The sequence below is a fragment of the Pantherophis guttatus genome, chromosome 2, assembly GCF_059756535.1.
Source record: "Pantherophis guttatus breed Tessera chromosome 2, ASM5975653v1, whole genome shotgun sequence".
NCBI classification, from domain to species: domain Eukaryota; kingdom Metazoa; phylum Chordata; class Lepidosauria; order Squamata; family Colubridae; genus Pantherophis; species Pantherophis guttatus.
Window position 1 is genome coordinate 187,621,022 of NC_142064.1, and position 16,304 is coordinate 187,637,325.

Sequence of the window (16,304 nt, forward strand, 5' to 3'; positions counted from 1 at the left end):
TAAACTTACTTTTGGTCCAATCAGTTCTTGCTTGCAGGCAAATGCTATTTCTTGCAGATCTTCCAATGCACCATTGTTGCTACTTTGTCATGCTGTTGCTTGTAGTGAGTCTGTGAGTTCTTCTTGCAGCCCAACTAGGTGGTCCATTGTTTCTTCATCTTCTTTGCAGAGGTGATGCTTGCTGTCTCTTTCTGTCCTCTCAATTCTGGCTTTGAATGCTTTTGGTCTTAAGACTTGGTCTTTGCAGCCAGGATTAGCCTATTGTATCTTTCTTCAACTTTCTTGGTTTTAACCATTGCCAGGTCTGGTTGTTAGCTGCTTTGCTTGCTAGTTATTTTTGTGTACTGGTTATATAATGTTTTGGCTTATCATATCTTTTTTTTTCTATTCTACATTTGGTTTTTCTGGTAGACCAGATCGGTCTCGCCAGTACTCAGTAACTTCATGGTATATTATCTTCAGTGCATCTTCTTCACTGTCCTTCAGATATTCTTCCAATGCTCTTGTCTGCTTTACTTGCAATATTCCATGTCCATCTATCCTCCTTGATAAATAGAATATGTCAATGTCACTGCATGGGTAAAAGCCATGATTCATTGTCATTGTTTTTCTATTCAGGGCTTCTAGTTCTGCTTTAGTTCAGTCCACTATTCCAGTTGTGTATCTAATAACAACTGGAATTGCCCTGGTGTAATTTGGGCATTTTTGTCCATCCATGTAGCATTATTGTTATCTATAGAAAACACTCCGATTTCAGAGCTATGCTCAAAATCAAAAGAACAATATTTCATTTTAAAAGTTTGATAATGCAATCAAAATAATAAAAACAATAGAATAAAAACAAAATGTAAACAAAAGGAGTAAAATTAACTTGAAAGGCTTTCTTGATAGCCTTTAAACAACAGTTAGCAATATTTAGAAATGTATTTGTGTGTATATGTATATCTCTGTGTCTCTGTGTATGTGTATTTGTATAGAGTTATTGTATTTAAATTATCTGTTGTATGAACCACTTTGGCTACAAATTCTCTCTGGAAAATATGATGTGAAGACAAATTTCACAGTGGTTTCCTCTATCCCTGTGCTCAAAGAGGATTAAACAATCCTCAGTAAATATCTAAAATTATAGTCTTTGCTTCTATGGAGCAGCACGAATCTACAATTTTTTTGCTTTATATCTGTCAGATTTTTTTTAAATAAAAGAGTACTTTTAAGTACATTTAAACTATTTTTGAACACTGTCAGGCACAAAAATTACCTTCACTTTTTCTACCCAAATATGTTAATGAAATGCAGTTTGCTTCAAATTTCACAAACATAATTATGGGCACAATATGGTGGTCTTTAAAAGGAAATAGAAGATGATTAGATAAACAAACTCAATTACAGCAGAGATGGGTGCAATGCCAGAAGACCACAAGGACCAGATATGGGACAGATTGTCCTGGAAAGAACTATTTGTCTTGTTGCAAAGAGCTGATGGATGGCACAATCAATCACTCATGTTCTTACATGATAAACAGTTAAATCCAAAAGGAAGACATCATGAGGGAACTGTGTATGGAACATTGACTGAACAAGCATTGGAGAGTTCTCTTGCTCACTCTCTCTCCAAGCGCCCCATGCACAGCCCATTTGAGGAAAGGGCACGGATGGTTGGGCGCGTTTGGTTGCAGGAGGAGGCATGGTGCAATGGGGTTGTTTTGTTCGCTGCGGTGATACTTCAGGAGGGCAGGCAGTCTGCAGCTGACAACTATAATGAATATGTCCACCTGCCCTCCCGAAGCACCACTGTGGCGAACAAAACCACCCCATTGCTATGGATGCATAGCTTGTTGGGGCTGAGCAGGGAAGCCACTGTTTGAGTGGGGTGGGGGAGCGAGTAAGCTGCTAGCTCTTTCCCCGCAGCCCTACCATGCTTGCCTGCCTTCCATGTGCGCTTCCGCTTGCCTGCCTTCTCAAGATGGACACCAGGACACTGGGAAGGCAGCGTGGAAGGCAGGCAAGCATGGCAGGACTGTGGGCCGTGGACCGGTTTGGGGGCGTGGCCAGCCAGCCATTGCTCCCGGTTCAGTGAACTAGCCTCAATCTCCGCTACCTATTTGCCTGAGCCAGTCCAAACCAGGAAGATTTCACCCCTGCTTGACACCACTATATCTATCAAGCCTACTGCTGTATTCTGGTCCTTGTCTACTACCAAAACATTTGGTTGATTGTCCTGTGCATGTGGATCTGGAAGTCCCCTAGGATCTTAGCCTTGCTATTCTCCACAACCTTGTATGGAATCTCCTCTCTGAACTTTAGAAGCTCTAGTTGATACACTGTGCAGATGCTTCTTACACAATGCCACTTACATGATTTTGCTGCTCAATGTGTGTTGTTCTTGCCTGCCCCTTACATGTTGAACTATTTCTGAGGTTCTCTGCACAAGCTCTGTCTAGTGTGGTAGATTTCTACTTCTATAGATCTGGGATGGAAACCTCTGTACCAGTGGTGAAATCCAATTTTTTTTACTACCAGTTCTGTGGGTGTGTTTGGTGGGCGTGGTGTGGCTTGGTGGGCATGGCAAGGGAAGGATACTGCAAAATCCCCATTCCCTCCCCACTCCTGGGGGAAAGATATTGCAAAACCTCCATTCCCACCCCACTCTGGGGCCAGCCAGAGGTGGTATTTGCTGGTTCTCCGAACTACTCAAAATTTCTGCTACCGGTTCTCCAAACTGCTCAAAATTTCCACTACTGTTTCTTCAGAACCTGTCAGAACCTGCTGGATTTCACCCCTGCTCTGTACATTGTGAGGACCTCCTGAGTCTTCATATTGGCAGCTTTCATGTCCTTCAGGTCTGTATGTCTGCTATGTGGCTCACTGGTAGTTTAGCCCCATCAATCTTAACTATGTTCCCTCTCTTTATTGCCATTTGGCCACACATTTCAAGTCTGAATGACATCCCAAAGTAGTGAGATGTAGAGTCATTTCATGTGGATCAGCAAGTTGATGTCTCATTCACTCTTAGCATACAGCTTGATTTCATCCATGTAGAAGAGGTGGCTGATGGTAGTTTTACTCTTGAACTTGTATCTATATCCAGTCCTTGTAATTAGGTCAAGCCTATGCAGAAAAACAGTGCATCATATTAGTGTGCGTGCTCAACTTGGTGATCACATGTTGTTCCCTTTGTATAGCACCAGGGATTCACAGAACCATGCATATGGCATTGAACCAGGGCCTTTTCTCTAGTAAATCCAGTCTGTCTAGATAGTGAGTCATGGGCAACTCTTCTAGCTAGAAGCAATTGCTGATTTTCCCAATGCCCTTCTGAGCTGTGCTCATGTGCTAGCCGAGATGGTCCTGTAAGTTGGCAGCTGTGTTTCCTGATGAGGTTTTCCATGTTGTAGTGAGTCAGATTATTGGTCAATGATTGGATGGTACTATTCCCATGGGGGTATCTTTCATGATCATCACTGTCCTTCATTGTGTTAAGCCAGTCTGAGTGTGAATCTACTGCTAGCAGCAGCTGGTTCATCTTTACTGGTAATGTTCTGACCTAGGCTTCCCCAGCAGCACGAAGCTGAGTCCTCATCCTGATAAACCCCTTTTATTTAATTTACAGTGAATTCCTCTCCAGCAAAGTCTTTCCTCTTCCACAGTCTTTCAAGATAATTCACAATTACCGACCTTTAACAGGCTTGGAGAGTGGCCAGGCCGATATCTTTCAGACGCCACAATATTTGGCAAGAATGCAGGAATGAACTAATTGTCTCCTGCAAACACCCTTCCCCTTTCGCTCCTCTTTTATTCCCTATGGGAGTGGCCCTTCATCATCCACCTGTCCCAAGTCGACACTTGTTCCTTAGCTGTTCCCTTCATCTGGCAACTCTGCACATGCACACACTGGAACAGGCTCCAGCTGTTCATCTGCCTCACTGATGTCTGACTCCGAAGGCAGCTGATACCTGTCATATGGCCCTGGCCCCCTCTCTGCCTCTGACGCAGAGCCTTCCCCAGACTCCAGGACTGGCCCATATTCGTCCCCAACCTCCTCACTGTCTGAATCTGCTGCCAGCTCCGCTGGCGGCTGGCAGGTCACAACAGGTAGGCATTTATGCACTGCTATTATTATTATTTTTAACTGCTGTTCCTATGAATTTATCTTCTTGACCTCTGCTTCTCTAGTATATCTCCTTAGCCTGATAGCCAGTGCTATGAGTCTTTGATTTGCAGTCTCTGGGGCTTTGGATGGATCGAGTCCCTTTTATTTTTTCACTACCATGTTTCCCCGAAAATAAGACCCTGTCTTATATTTTTATGAACCTGAAATAAGTGCTTGGCGTTATTGCCATGCACTCAAAAGCCCGATTGGGCTTATTATCAGGGGATGTCTCCTTTAAATAATACTCAGCTTGGTTTGTGTGCGTTGATGTGTAGAGTTTTTTTTTTTTCTAAAATAACAAATTAGGCAAAATGCATTTGTCAGTAAATATACAGTAAATGCACCTTCTTTATATTCCATTTGGGAAGGTATAGATTAGGGAGATCCATATAAAAATGTGAAACCAATTTCTCCTTCCATTGTAACCACAGATCAACATGCAGCTGTTTCAAATGAAATAAGTTTTACTGGAACTGAGAACACAGGAAAAACCTTAAGAGATTTTTTGGATTTATGCATTGCATTACATTCTATATTCTGGCTATTCCATATAATTCTCACAGCAATCCTGTGGAATAAATTGAACTGAAAGGGGAATGGATCCAAGGTAATTCCATAAGTCAGATGGGTAAATGAGGATTTGGAGATACATTTTTCAAGTCCATCTCTGATGCCTTAATCAGTAAAGAAATCACATTCCTATATGTAGCTACACATACCTCATAAGTCCTTGAATGTTACAATAGGGAAGGGGAAGGGGATACAGATTTCAAAATAAAAGCAGGTCTGCTAACTCGATTTTGCTCAAAGGTTAAATTTTGACTGAATAATGTACTGAGGACTGCACTCCACAAAGTAGGGAGTGAGATGAGGACAAAAACCAAATGTGACTTAATTTTATTACACTGTGATTTCATTACAATTAAATATACTTAATATGATTAAGACAACTATTTAATAATTTCCCTTTCTCTATTTAATAATGTTCCCTCCCTGGCAAGAACTGCTGGACTATGTACTTTTGAATTAAATATAGTTTTTCTAGATCTGTGAAAAGCTGCATGGGCCTGTGGTTCAAAAAAAAAAAAAAAAAAAAAAAGGAAAAGAAACCTGATTTTTTTAAAAAAAAAAATTGACAGTGCTAATTAATGTTCAAAAGAATTAGGTTTCGAAAATTGTTTACTGCCTGGAAGGCTTATGACTTCCAATGCTTGAGCTGACAACTGTTATAATTCCCATGACAACATGAAGGCTTTTCATGGTTTAGAAACAGATTGAAATCTAGTTTTCTCAGTTTTTGTTTCTTCATATGATATAAAATATTTTGAAGGGGAAAGGAAGGAAGGAAGGAAGGAAGGAAGGAAGGAAGGAAGGAAGGAAGGAAGGAAGGAAGGAAGGAAGTGCTATTTGAACCATTTTAAAGAGGTCTTCGGAAAAATGTACATCATCTAATCTTCAGTTTGCAGACCAGCCTTGCTATATCCAAACTGCAAAAATTCTAGATTTTAAAAAATCCTCTTTTTTGTCATCTCGCAATTCTCCTGATTTTTACACCCTATATAAAGTAGATTAGATTACAGTAGATTAGATTTATTGAATTTATATACCGCCCTACTCCTGAAGGACTCAGGGCGGTGAACAGCCAAAAGATAAAATACATGTAATACAAATGTTAAAAAACCATTAAAATACAATTAAATAATTTGGCCCAGAAAACAAAATTTAAAAACCCCAATTTTATACGACAAATTTAAAATTTAAAAAATTTAAAAAACAGTTTAAAAAAGAGGTTAGGCCAGGCTGGCCTGCTGAAATAGGAATGTTTTGAGAGCACGGCGGAAAGTGCGCAGATCAGTGATCTTCCGTATCTCCGGGGGGAGCTCATTCCAGATGGCAGGTGCTCCCACAGAGAAGGCTCTCCCCCCAGGGGCTGCCAGTCGACACTGTTTGGCCAACGGCACCCTAAGAAGCCCCTCTCTATGGGAGCATACTGGTCGGTGAGAGGCTACTGGTGGCAGAAGGCGGTCTCATAGATACCCCGGTCCTAGGCCATGGAGCGCTCTAAAGGTGGTAACCAAAACCTTGAAGCGCACCCAGAAGACCACCGGGAGCCAGTGCAGCTCGTGCAGGAGGGCAGTCACATGGGAGTGCCACGTCGCTCCCATAACCACCTGCGCAGCCACATTCTGGACCAGCTGGAGCCTCCAGGTGCTCCTCAAAGGGAGCCCCATGTAGAGAGTCCAGGCAGGAAGTGACGAGAGCATGAGTGACCATATTTAACAAGTCCCAATCCAGAAAGGGACGCAACTAGCAAATCAGGCGAACCTGATAAAATGCCCTCCCGGCCACAGCCATCAGATGCCCTTCTAAAGACAGCTGTGAGTCCAGGAGGATACCCCCCCTCTCCGTGGGGGCCAATGACTCACCCCCAATATCAGCGACGGGACCAGCTGACTATATCGGGACGCCGGAAACCACAGCCACTCGGTCTTGGATGGGTTGAGCCTGAGTCTGTTTCTCCCCATCCAGATCCATAGAGCCTCCAGGCACCGGAACATCACTTCAAGTGTATCATTGGGGTGGTCCGGGGTGGAGATGTACAGCTGGGTGTCATCAGCATACTGGTGGTACTTCACCCCGAAACCATGGATGATCTCACCCAGCGGCTTCACATAAATGTTGAACAGAAGGGGCGAGAGGACCGTCCCTTGTGGCACCCCACATACAAGGGGCCTCGGGGTCGACCTCTGCCCCCTGCCAACACTGACTGCAACTGGTCAGAGAGAAAGGAGGAGAACCACCGCAACACAGTGCCCCCCCACCCCTAACTCTTCCAGCCGGTGCATCATGATACCATGGTCGATGGTATCAAAAGCTGCTGAGAGGTCTAATAGAACCAGGACAGAGGAACAACCCCTGTCCCGAGCCCTCCAGAGATCATCAACCAATGCGACCAATGCCGTTTCCGTGCTGTACCCAGGCCTGAAGCCAGACTGGAACGGATCCAGATAAGCCAATTCATCCAGGTACTGAGGGAGCTGTCGTGCTACCACACTCTCAACAACCTTCACAACAAAGTGAAGATTGGAGACTGGACGGTAATTAGCCAACACTGCCGGGTCCAAGGAAGGCTTCTTGAGGAGAGGTCTCAACACTGCCTCTTTCAAGGCGGCGGGAAAGACACCCTCACTCAAGGAAGCATTTATAATCCCCTGGAGCCAGCCTCGTGTAACCTCCCAAGAGGCCAGCACCAACCAGGAGGGACACGGGTCCAATAAACATGTGGTAGCATTCAGTCTACTCAGTATCCTGTCCACATCTTCGGGAGTCACAGAATCAAACTCTTCCCAGATAATATTCTCAAGACCTGCCTCCATCCTCTCCCCTGGATCTACCCCATCGGAGTCCAGGTGTTCCCAAATCTGAGTGATTTTATCATACATTTTATCTTTGTTTTTATCAAATATCATAGATATTCCAAGACTTCCATTTCTCTTCTTAGGAATTTTCTGAAATAACTTAAAATGAAAACTATTCTGGAAAATTGAAGATGTTGTGTTGATCATTTTAGCAGTGATAATTTTTTTCCCAACAAATACAAAATGAAGCAAAGAAAGGCGATATAAAGAAGTATGAGCAATAATGATGGCTGTACTTTGAGCATACTTTGCACAACCTTGAAAATGATTTGGAAGACATCCTTCAGAGTGTCATAATATCTTTTTGCTACTCATTCAAACAGCCTTGACTTTGAGGGGGAAGGCTAATGCTAAACTTGCATGAATTCCAACAATGTTATTCAAAATAATTCTACATATTTTCTGAAGTTGTTCTTCCAACTCAACTATTCACAACATGAGCTAATGAGATTAGATCAACAGATATTTTGTGGCTTGTATTGTGATCAACATTTTTAGACTTGTAATTATCTGATTAATTGGAAGCCTTAATATATCTGTGCTTCAATTTATAATTCTTCCTTTTAAATGGTCTGAAGTATTTTGCCTATTAATTTTAAAATATTAAGGCTTTCAGTGTTACTTATTCGGTGAAGAAAGATTTTCCCTAAAGTAGCTGTCCTAACCAAGATATCATCAACATTTGAGCTGCCAAGAACTTATTTATATAAACAACTTAATTGCTTTTCTGCTTTTCACTTTTACAATGTAAACAAAGCAGATAAAAGTGTCTGAAAAATATGCTTCCTTTTGCAAAGTTTGACCAACATTTTTAAATGTTGATGTGATCCAAAGTAATATCTTCCTAGACATGCACAGCCTGGACATAAATTGTTTCAACTTCTACCCTCAAAAGGATGCTATAGGGCATTGCACAGCAGAACAACTAGACACAAGGATAGTTTTTCCCCCATGCCATCACTCTGCTAAACAACTAATTCCCACAACACTGTCAAACTATTTAGTAAGGTTGTATTACTATTCTTCTTCTCATCTTTCCTATTACCTACTGTATCTCCTTTTCTATTTATGACTATAACTTTGTTGCTTGTATCTTTAGGTTTATATTGTTTTATTTACTTTGTTAGTATGATTTATGTTGATTGTTTATTTAATATCCTATGACTATCACTGTGTATCTTATGATTTATGATGAATGATGACTATGATCATGATTTATCACTTAGAGATTTTATGACACTGAGAGCTTATGCACCGAAGACAAATTCCTTGTGTGTCCAATCACACTTGGTCAATAAAGAATTCTATTCTATTCTATTCTATTCTATTCTATTCTATTCTATTCTATTCTATTCTATTCTATTCTATTCTATTCCATTCCATTCCATTCCATTCCATTCCATTCCACTCCACTCCACTCCACTCCACTCCACTCCACTCCACTCCATTCCATTCCATTCCATTCTATTCTATCCACAACTAGTTCTTTATTCATTACAGTGATGTAGCAGAGGGCAGAATACTGAAGCTGCTAGCTTTGTAATCAAGATTTCTGCACATGCTCTAGACTAGTTCACTACTTTTAAGCAATCTAAATTAAATACTAGTGGTTTGAATTATTATTGAGCAAGAAATAGCTCAAGGAAGATGATATGCATGAATAAGGATCAGGGCACACTCTTTGTAATTTCAGATTTTGCCAAAATGGCAAATTATATCAAGCTTGGAGTTATTTAGCCCAGACTGACTACTGCTGCTTAAATAGCAGTTTTTCTCTACTTGTCAGAAAAAGAGTTCTCAGATTTTCAAAAGCTCTTATATTTTTATAAGCAAAATTTGGACCATTTATTTTCTCCCTTTTAGTTTGTTTCCTTCCTATTGAAAGAGAGTTGTACATCCAGTCTCACAGTTTTTTTTAAAAAAATGTAAGCAATTGATAACTGAGACAATTAAATTGCATGTGAGAATGGAAATAGATATAAGCTATATTGTTGGGTGCACACCTATGTGCAGTGAATTATTGTTGGTCCATTTATCCGTCAAGTCAAGTTTACTGTATGATGAATGTGGCATTGAATTGTTTCTGTTTCTAATATAACAATTTCTATATTCTTATAATAGCTTCTGAAACTGGGCTAGTTGGAATAAGTATTACAAAGGCTATTCATCATCATGATCCATGATGTTAGCTGTTCACTAGTTAAAGGCAGGGATTCCATCTCTATGTATGTTCAGTTGCAGTTTTATTTGTAAGCATCTCAGATTGGTCATACCATGCACACAGGAAGAAAATAAGGTCCTGGAACTGCTAGAATTCTAATGAAAAAACCTAAAAACCAGAATAAGATGCTAGATATAGATTGATGATAAACGAAATAGATAGACAGACAGACAGACAGACATCTAACATCAAGTTAGATAGATGGAAAGCAATCAAGTATTTGATTCCCAAATATTTGCCTACTGATTTTTCTGCTATTGGACAAGTTAGAACTACACAAGTTAAAACTGGGCATTTTTTCCCTAAATAACTGAAGTCATGATGTATAGCAACAATTTCTGAAGAAACTTAGAAAAATAATGAAGAATTTAAAAAATGTTTATGATAAATTGTTTCACTTTTGCCTATGTTAAAAATGCCGTTTTTATTTTTTATAGAAGACATTAAATTTAATCTATAAAATAGAAGGCAAATGAAAATTGAATCTAAAGAAGTTTACATTTTGCAAAGTTAAATATATTATTTGAGAATATTATGGCAAGGATGTGTTTTCCTTAAAAGAAACACAATTATTAGGAAAAAAAAGATGCTTTCACTAATTGTTGAGATCCAATGTTACAAAGCCTAACTTGTTTCTACATTTTTGGTGTACACTTGCCAAATGATCATTCTTGAATCTTTGGAAGAATTTCTGGCTCACCTCCATGGATTATCGTTAATAATTGGTCCTCCAGAAAGTTAAAAAAAAATATTGCAGTGAGTCCAGAATTATTTTGGCAGTTATACCTGGCAATCACTTTCTAGCAATTTCCTCCAAGATATTCTCAGAATAATAGTGAAAATGAGACAGGTGTCACTCTTCTTTGGGGATTAGGATACAGAGTATTCTCCTATGTCAGTTTTATTGTTATTGATAAGGTAATGTCAAAGTGAGTTTCATGCTATTCTTGTATAAAAGAAGCATACAGGCAATCCATTAGGCCTAGATTTCTTGCCAATCTAAAAGGTGTCAAATGCTGGAAGAATGCATCTACTGTAAAGCCTTTTAAACCTTCAGGACCAGAGACAGTGACATATTCAGTTACTGCACCCGCCAATTTTGAGTGGCTGGTAATCTTGACCACAGCAATAGATTAAGGCAAATTTAAAGAATCTAACAAGAAGATTGAAGAGTGAGAAGGATAGTTGTGGAAGGAGGTGGGTTTTCTCACTGCTGTTGGGATTCCTGAAAAGAATGCATGCATTATTTTTACTTTTTGTATCTCTCTCCAATCCCTTTGGTTTCTATTTTAAGCGAGCAGATTTCTTGCAACACTAGCAGATATTTAAACTCTTAATAAAATAAATGCTTCCCCCCCCAACTATGAAGATTATTTAGTATTTCATTTGTATCTGTTGTATCCACTCATGAGCAATTAACTCCAAGTTAATACAAACTTCTCCTTAAATAACCTCTAGATTTTGTACTGTCTGTATGTCTGTGTACATGTGTCTGTATAATTGTCAGCAGAATAATGATTTATTTACCAAAAGTAAATCTCACCTGCCTTCCCAGGAGCTTAAGGAAGCATATATAGAAACCCTTCTTCATTTTTTCCTCATAAGCACAACTGTGTGAGGTATTTGGGCCGACAGAGACAGATCAACCTAAAGTCACTCCCTGAGCTTCCATGGTTGATGCTGGTTTATAATCTGTTCCAATGTAACACCTTTATCATTATGCCATACTGGCGCTTATGCTCTGTGAGATATTTCTATACTATATATATCATTGTGTTTCTGTAGAACATTTTTCTATGGGAGTGACCGATCACATTCTTATCTTTCAGATACAGTTCAGTTAAGTTGCTCAATACCACAAACAGTTGTATTTTGCCTCAAAAATCAAAATACAACCTTTTGTGATTACAAATGATTCATGAGCGTACCTCCTAACACTGAATGTAGAAGAGCTATGCTTGCAACCTGAGCAAGAGTCATACATAGATGTGATAAGTTTTCCGGTACGTTTCTGTTTCGTTTTGTTTTCTTCTGCTTTGAGGCTTGTTTATTTATTTGCTTATATTCCACCTTTATTTTTATAAATAACTCAAGGCGGTGAACATATTCAACTCACCCTCCTCCTATTACTGTCCCCAGAACAACAACACTGTGAGGTGGGTTGGGCTGAGAGAGAATGACTAGCCCAAGTTCACCCATCTGGTTTTCATGGCTAAGGCAGGACTAGAACTCATGGTCTCCCTGTTTCTGGCCTGGTCATTTAACCACTAGACCAAACCGGTTCTAGATCTAAAGGTGTACAGAAAAGCATAAATCCAAATATTAAAAGAAGTTAAATGACAACTAAAATAGCCTGAGAATGATGAATGGTGATTGTTAGTGTAAAAAAGTAAAAAATAAGGTTCAAATTATTTGCACTGACTAAAGAAATCCTTTAGAGCAGTGGTGTCAAACTCTAGCCCATGGGCTAGATCCGGCCTGCGGGATGCTTAGATCTGGCCTGCAGGGCCACCCTGGAAACAGCAAAGGACTGGCCTGTGGTGCCTCTGCCAGTGAAAACAGAGCTGGGGAGGACCGTGCGTGGCCTGCCTGGGCTCCGTTTTCAGCCATGATGGCCTCCTGCAGCCCTCTGCCAGAAAAAAATGGAGCCCGGGCGGGCTGTGGGCTGCCCACTGGGCTCCATTTTTGCTGGCATATGGCTGCAGGAGGCCGTTATGGCTGAAAATGGAGCCTCAACGAGTGAAATCGAAGTGGCCATGCCCCCTGGGCACACGCCCTGGCCACCATCCCCAGCTTCCCAAGGTCAAACACAACCCTGATACAGGGTGTCAAACTCAATGAATTCGAGTTTGACACCCCTGCTTTAGAGAGTTTCCTACCCAGCCCTAGGTAGATATGGAAAAGTCTTGAAGTAGTATTTCACTACTTTATTTCTTCTTCCAGCTGATTTAAGAAAATCAGGGCTGCAGCAGTAGTAGAAAGTTTCAACAAAGAAGCAGCTTCAGTTTCATTTTGGATAGAGTTGTGTTATTCTGGCCTCTTCTGGATAATCTGCCTACCGAGAGCTGATTCAGTTTCTCCATTTAAGAAATTAATCTATCCGCCAGCAAAGATAATCTAAATTCTAGTAGGCCAGTCTCCAAACAACCTGCTTTTCATAGGTTATAGGTTATAAAACTATAAAGTGATCAGATTTATTTTTTTTTCTAAAATTAGTTATTGTTTTCTTCTAAAACACTCTTCAGTTTGTAATTAAAAAGACAACACTGCCAGAGAAAACACATTTAAAATCTGGCCTTTTTTTTTTTTTTTTATACACAAAAGCAAAACTCCCTTTTCACCTATATTTATTATATTTGGTAAACAAGTCATCATAAGCTTTTCTTAGATTTTAATTCCAAATGCCCCATGACATCAGAATAAGCCACTAAGCCCCAATAGTAATTCTCTACTATTCATAAACAGTAGTGGTGATCATTTGAAAGATGAATGTTTTGTGATTATCTTTTAATAGTTGGCTGTTTCCAAAGACTCTCAATGGGTCTGTTAAGTAATCAATGACTCTTTCAGTCAGTTTATCATTAAGACTTTTTGTCAAGAGTAGAATAAACCAACACATTTTAAGGAACAGTAGTTTGGCATTAGTCAGAGGATTAAAGGTGTTAAGAATTAAAGATGGACTAGAGATCCTTTTAATTTTAGGTCAATCGTGAACCAGGTCAGTTGATATTAACCAAAATCATTAAAGCTTGACAGCTGTTCTGCAACCTTCTGAATAGCTTTCTTCCCCTCTTCCTTGTTGGCTTTAATATACTCTCCTTTGGGTTACAAAATTGTATGGTAATTAACACTGTTTGATCTTCTTTTTACTCACTGATGAGGAACTTGTTCAGCACAAAAAACACATTATAAACTTAGCATGAGCTTCAGGGTTGCATTTATTTAGGCAAAGTTAAATGTACACTTTGCACGTACTGTAAACGATGCGGTATTATGTAGTGATGAATGCTGTATAGAAAAACAGTTGCAGATGCTACAATATCCATCCATATAGGACTTTTTAAAACAACAGCAACAAAAATCTGGAAATATTGATGCATATGTTGCAAATCATACTTGGTTTCCAAATTGTGAAGAGCTGTGTTTCTAGAATGAAAACAATAGTAGAAGCAGGGCAATGAAAGCCCCACCCCTTTGTAGGTATGAGAAACATACAAACATGTACAAAAGTGGTCAGCCTTTGATTTCACAGCATGATGGCCATCTTGCTTGTTTTGGGAAGATGCCTTGATCCCCTTCTGGTAACTTGAGCTGGGACTGCCAAAAAGTCTGGGTTGAAAATCTGGAGAGCCACCTCATTTAAAAGCAGGAGTGAAATCCAGCAGGTTCCGACAGGTTCTGGAGAACCGGTAGCAGAAATTTTGAGCAGTTCGAAGAACCAGTAGTGGAAATTTTGAGTAGTTTGGAGAACTGGAAAACACCACTTCTGGCTGGCCCCAGAGTGGGGTAGGAATGGAGATTTTGCAGTATCCTTCCCCTGCAACGCCCACACCACGCCCACCAAGCCACACCCATAGAACTGGTAGTAAAAAAAATTTGGATTTCGCCACTATTTAAAAGTAACTTGCCTAGGGGGACTGAGGCCCATACTTGGCCTTTGAATGATATACCAGGGCCACATTCATGCAAGTGGAATGGCAAAAGTAAAATAGAGTCAGATGTAATTGTCTTACTTACATTACTTTTCTCTTAGGTTCACTAACAGCCTCTGAAATATTAATGCTTTTGCAGATTAGTAGCTGTTGAGATGATTAAGAAATGGAGAATTCTGCAAAAAGGAAACAACAACAAGCCAGTATCAGCAGCTATTTCCCCCACAACTATGAAGCAAGCTCAGCTACACTATAAAAATTATAAAGGAAAAAAATATAACTTTCCTGTGAATGAGATACAAAAGCAGACAGTTCTTTTCTGAGAGAAACAAATTTCTGAGAAATCAATGGATGGATTTAGACACACCAATAAATCATTTGTATTTAATGTGGTGCAAGGAATTCATTTGTTATTATTGCCAGATACAAATTTGGGTCATTTCTAATTTGATAAGCATGCAAGTGTTCTTCACTAGAACATTTTGTTTTCTTTTTCTGCTTCTGTAGTCCCTTAATTTGGGGTGGAGTCGGGCAACTTGGTGAACCTCAGCATTTACTGGCCAGATGGTCTTCCTGACACCTATATGGAGTTTACAGAAGATATTTTTTTCTTTGTGCCCTAAGAGAGAAACATCTGTTGATAACTAGGACTGAACTCTCCATAGTCCAGTGGGAGGCAACTATCTTCACCATTAAGCCCACATGCCACTCCTTCACTAAAGCATTAAATAACATAAGCCTACGTATAATATGATAGGAGGGACAGAGAGCAAAGAGACATCTTGTAGAAGAGATGGACAGCATAAAAATTTAATAAACAAACAAACAGACAGACAGACAAATCAATACCTTCAACCTCTAGATGTTTGTTTGGAAAAGACTACTGGGTTGGCCCCAAGTTTCTATTTATACTTCAGATTTAGAAAGCGAAAGCTATGATCATGGTACAAATTTTATATGCTCCACCGGCTCTGATGGAATGGCTTTAGGCAGGACTCCTTCTCAAGTTTCCTTTATCAAAAGTTTATAAGAAGAAGAAAAATGCAGGCCAAATTTATGGAATTGTTATAGTGATTGAGAAGATCAAATGCAAAACTCTTTGTGTTCTCTGAAATATTATTAGTCTGAATCAGGGTGGATAAAAATCAATGATTTTTTTAAAAAAATCAAAAAAATCAGATTTTTTTGATTTAAATTGGATTTTTTGATTTAAATTGGATTTTTTAAAATTTTTATTGAATTTATTTTAATAAAAAACTTTTGGGGTAAAAATCTATCGTAAGATAGTTTTCCATTTAAGATACATAAATAATTTAGTTTATTCAGCATGAAATGGAGCTTAAGTTATGTAGCATGAGGCTGTATATTCTGCAACACTGGGACTATCGGTGAGTCAACAGTGGGTCAAAGGAGTAGCAGAGATGACAGCTGCTCTTTAAAAATTATGATTTAAATCGAGTTGATTTAAATCAAGCCTTTTTACTAGTGATTTAAATCATGATTTAAATTGTGATTTAAATCAACTCGATTTAAATCAAATCCACCCTGGTCTGAATGTATTTTTCAGACTGGTACAGTTGAGGCTGCTTGTATTTTCATAGGTAAAGAAAGAACTTTAGAAACAAATTAGTGTGTGCCTTGTTTAAAAATATTAGGAAGATTAGCTTTTTTCATGGCTGAACATCTTGATACCTACAATCTCTCTAAAGAAATAATCAACCAGACGAGGTTGGGAACAACAGAGTAAGGCTACAGTTACCATGAGGGTTTTCAAAGATAGTTGGTAAATAAGTCTTGAAAGTAAATAATTATGAGCACTATAAATTATGTTTATTAAATTTAAACTTTTTTTTTTAAAAAAA

At 39.2% G+C, this 16,304-nt stretch overlaps 1 long non-coding RNA gene across 2 annotated transcripts in view; it reads left to right on the forward strand.

Moving 5' to 3' along the window:
* The window catches only part of LOC117656836 (uncharacterized), a 67,424-nt gene extending 52,589 nt beyond the window's left edge, over positions 1–14,835 (forward strand). For both annotated transcript variants that reach the window (XR_004589025.3, XR_015731947.1), the window contains one exon: positions 14,582–14,835. This is a non-coding gene — a long non-coding RNA (uncharacterized LOC117656836). The remainder of the gene's footprint in view (positions 1–14,581) is intronic.
* Positions 14,836–16,304: the final 1,469 nt, after the last annotated feature.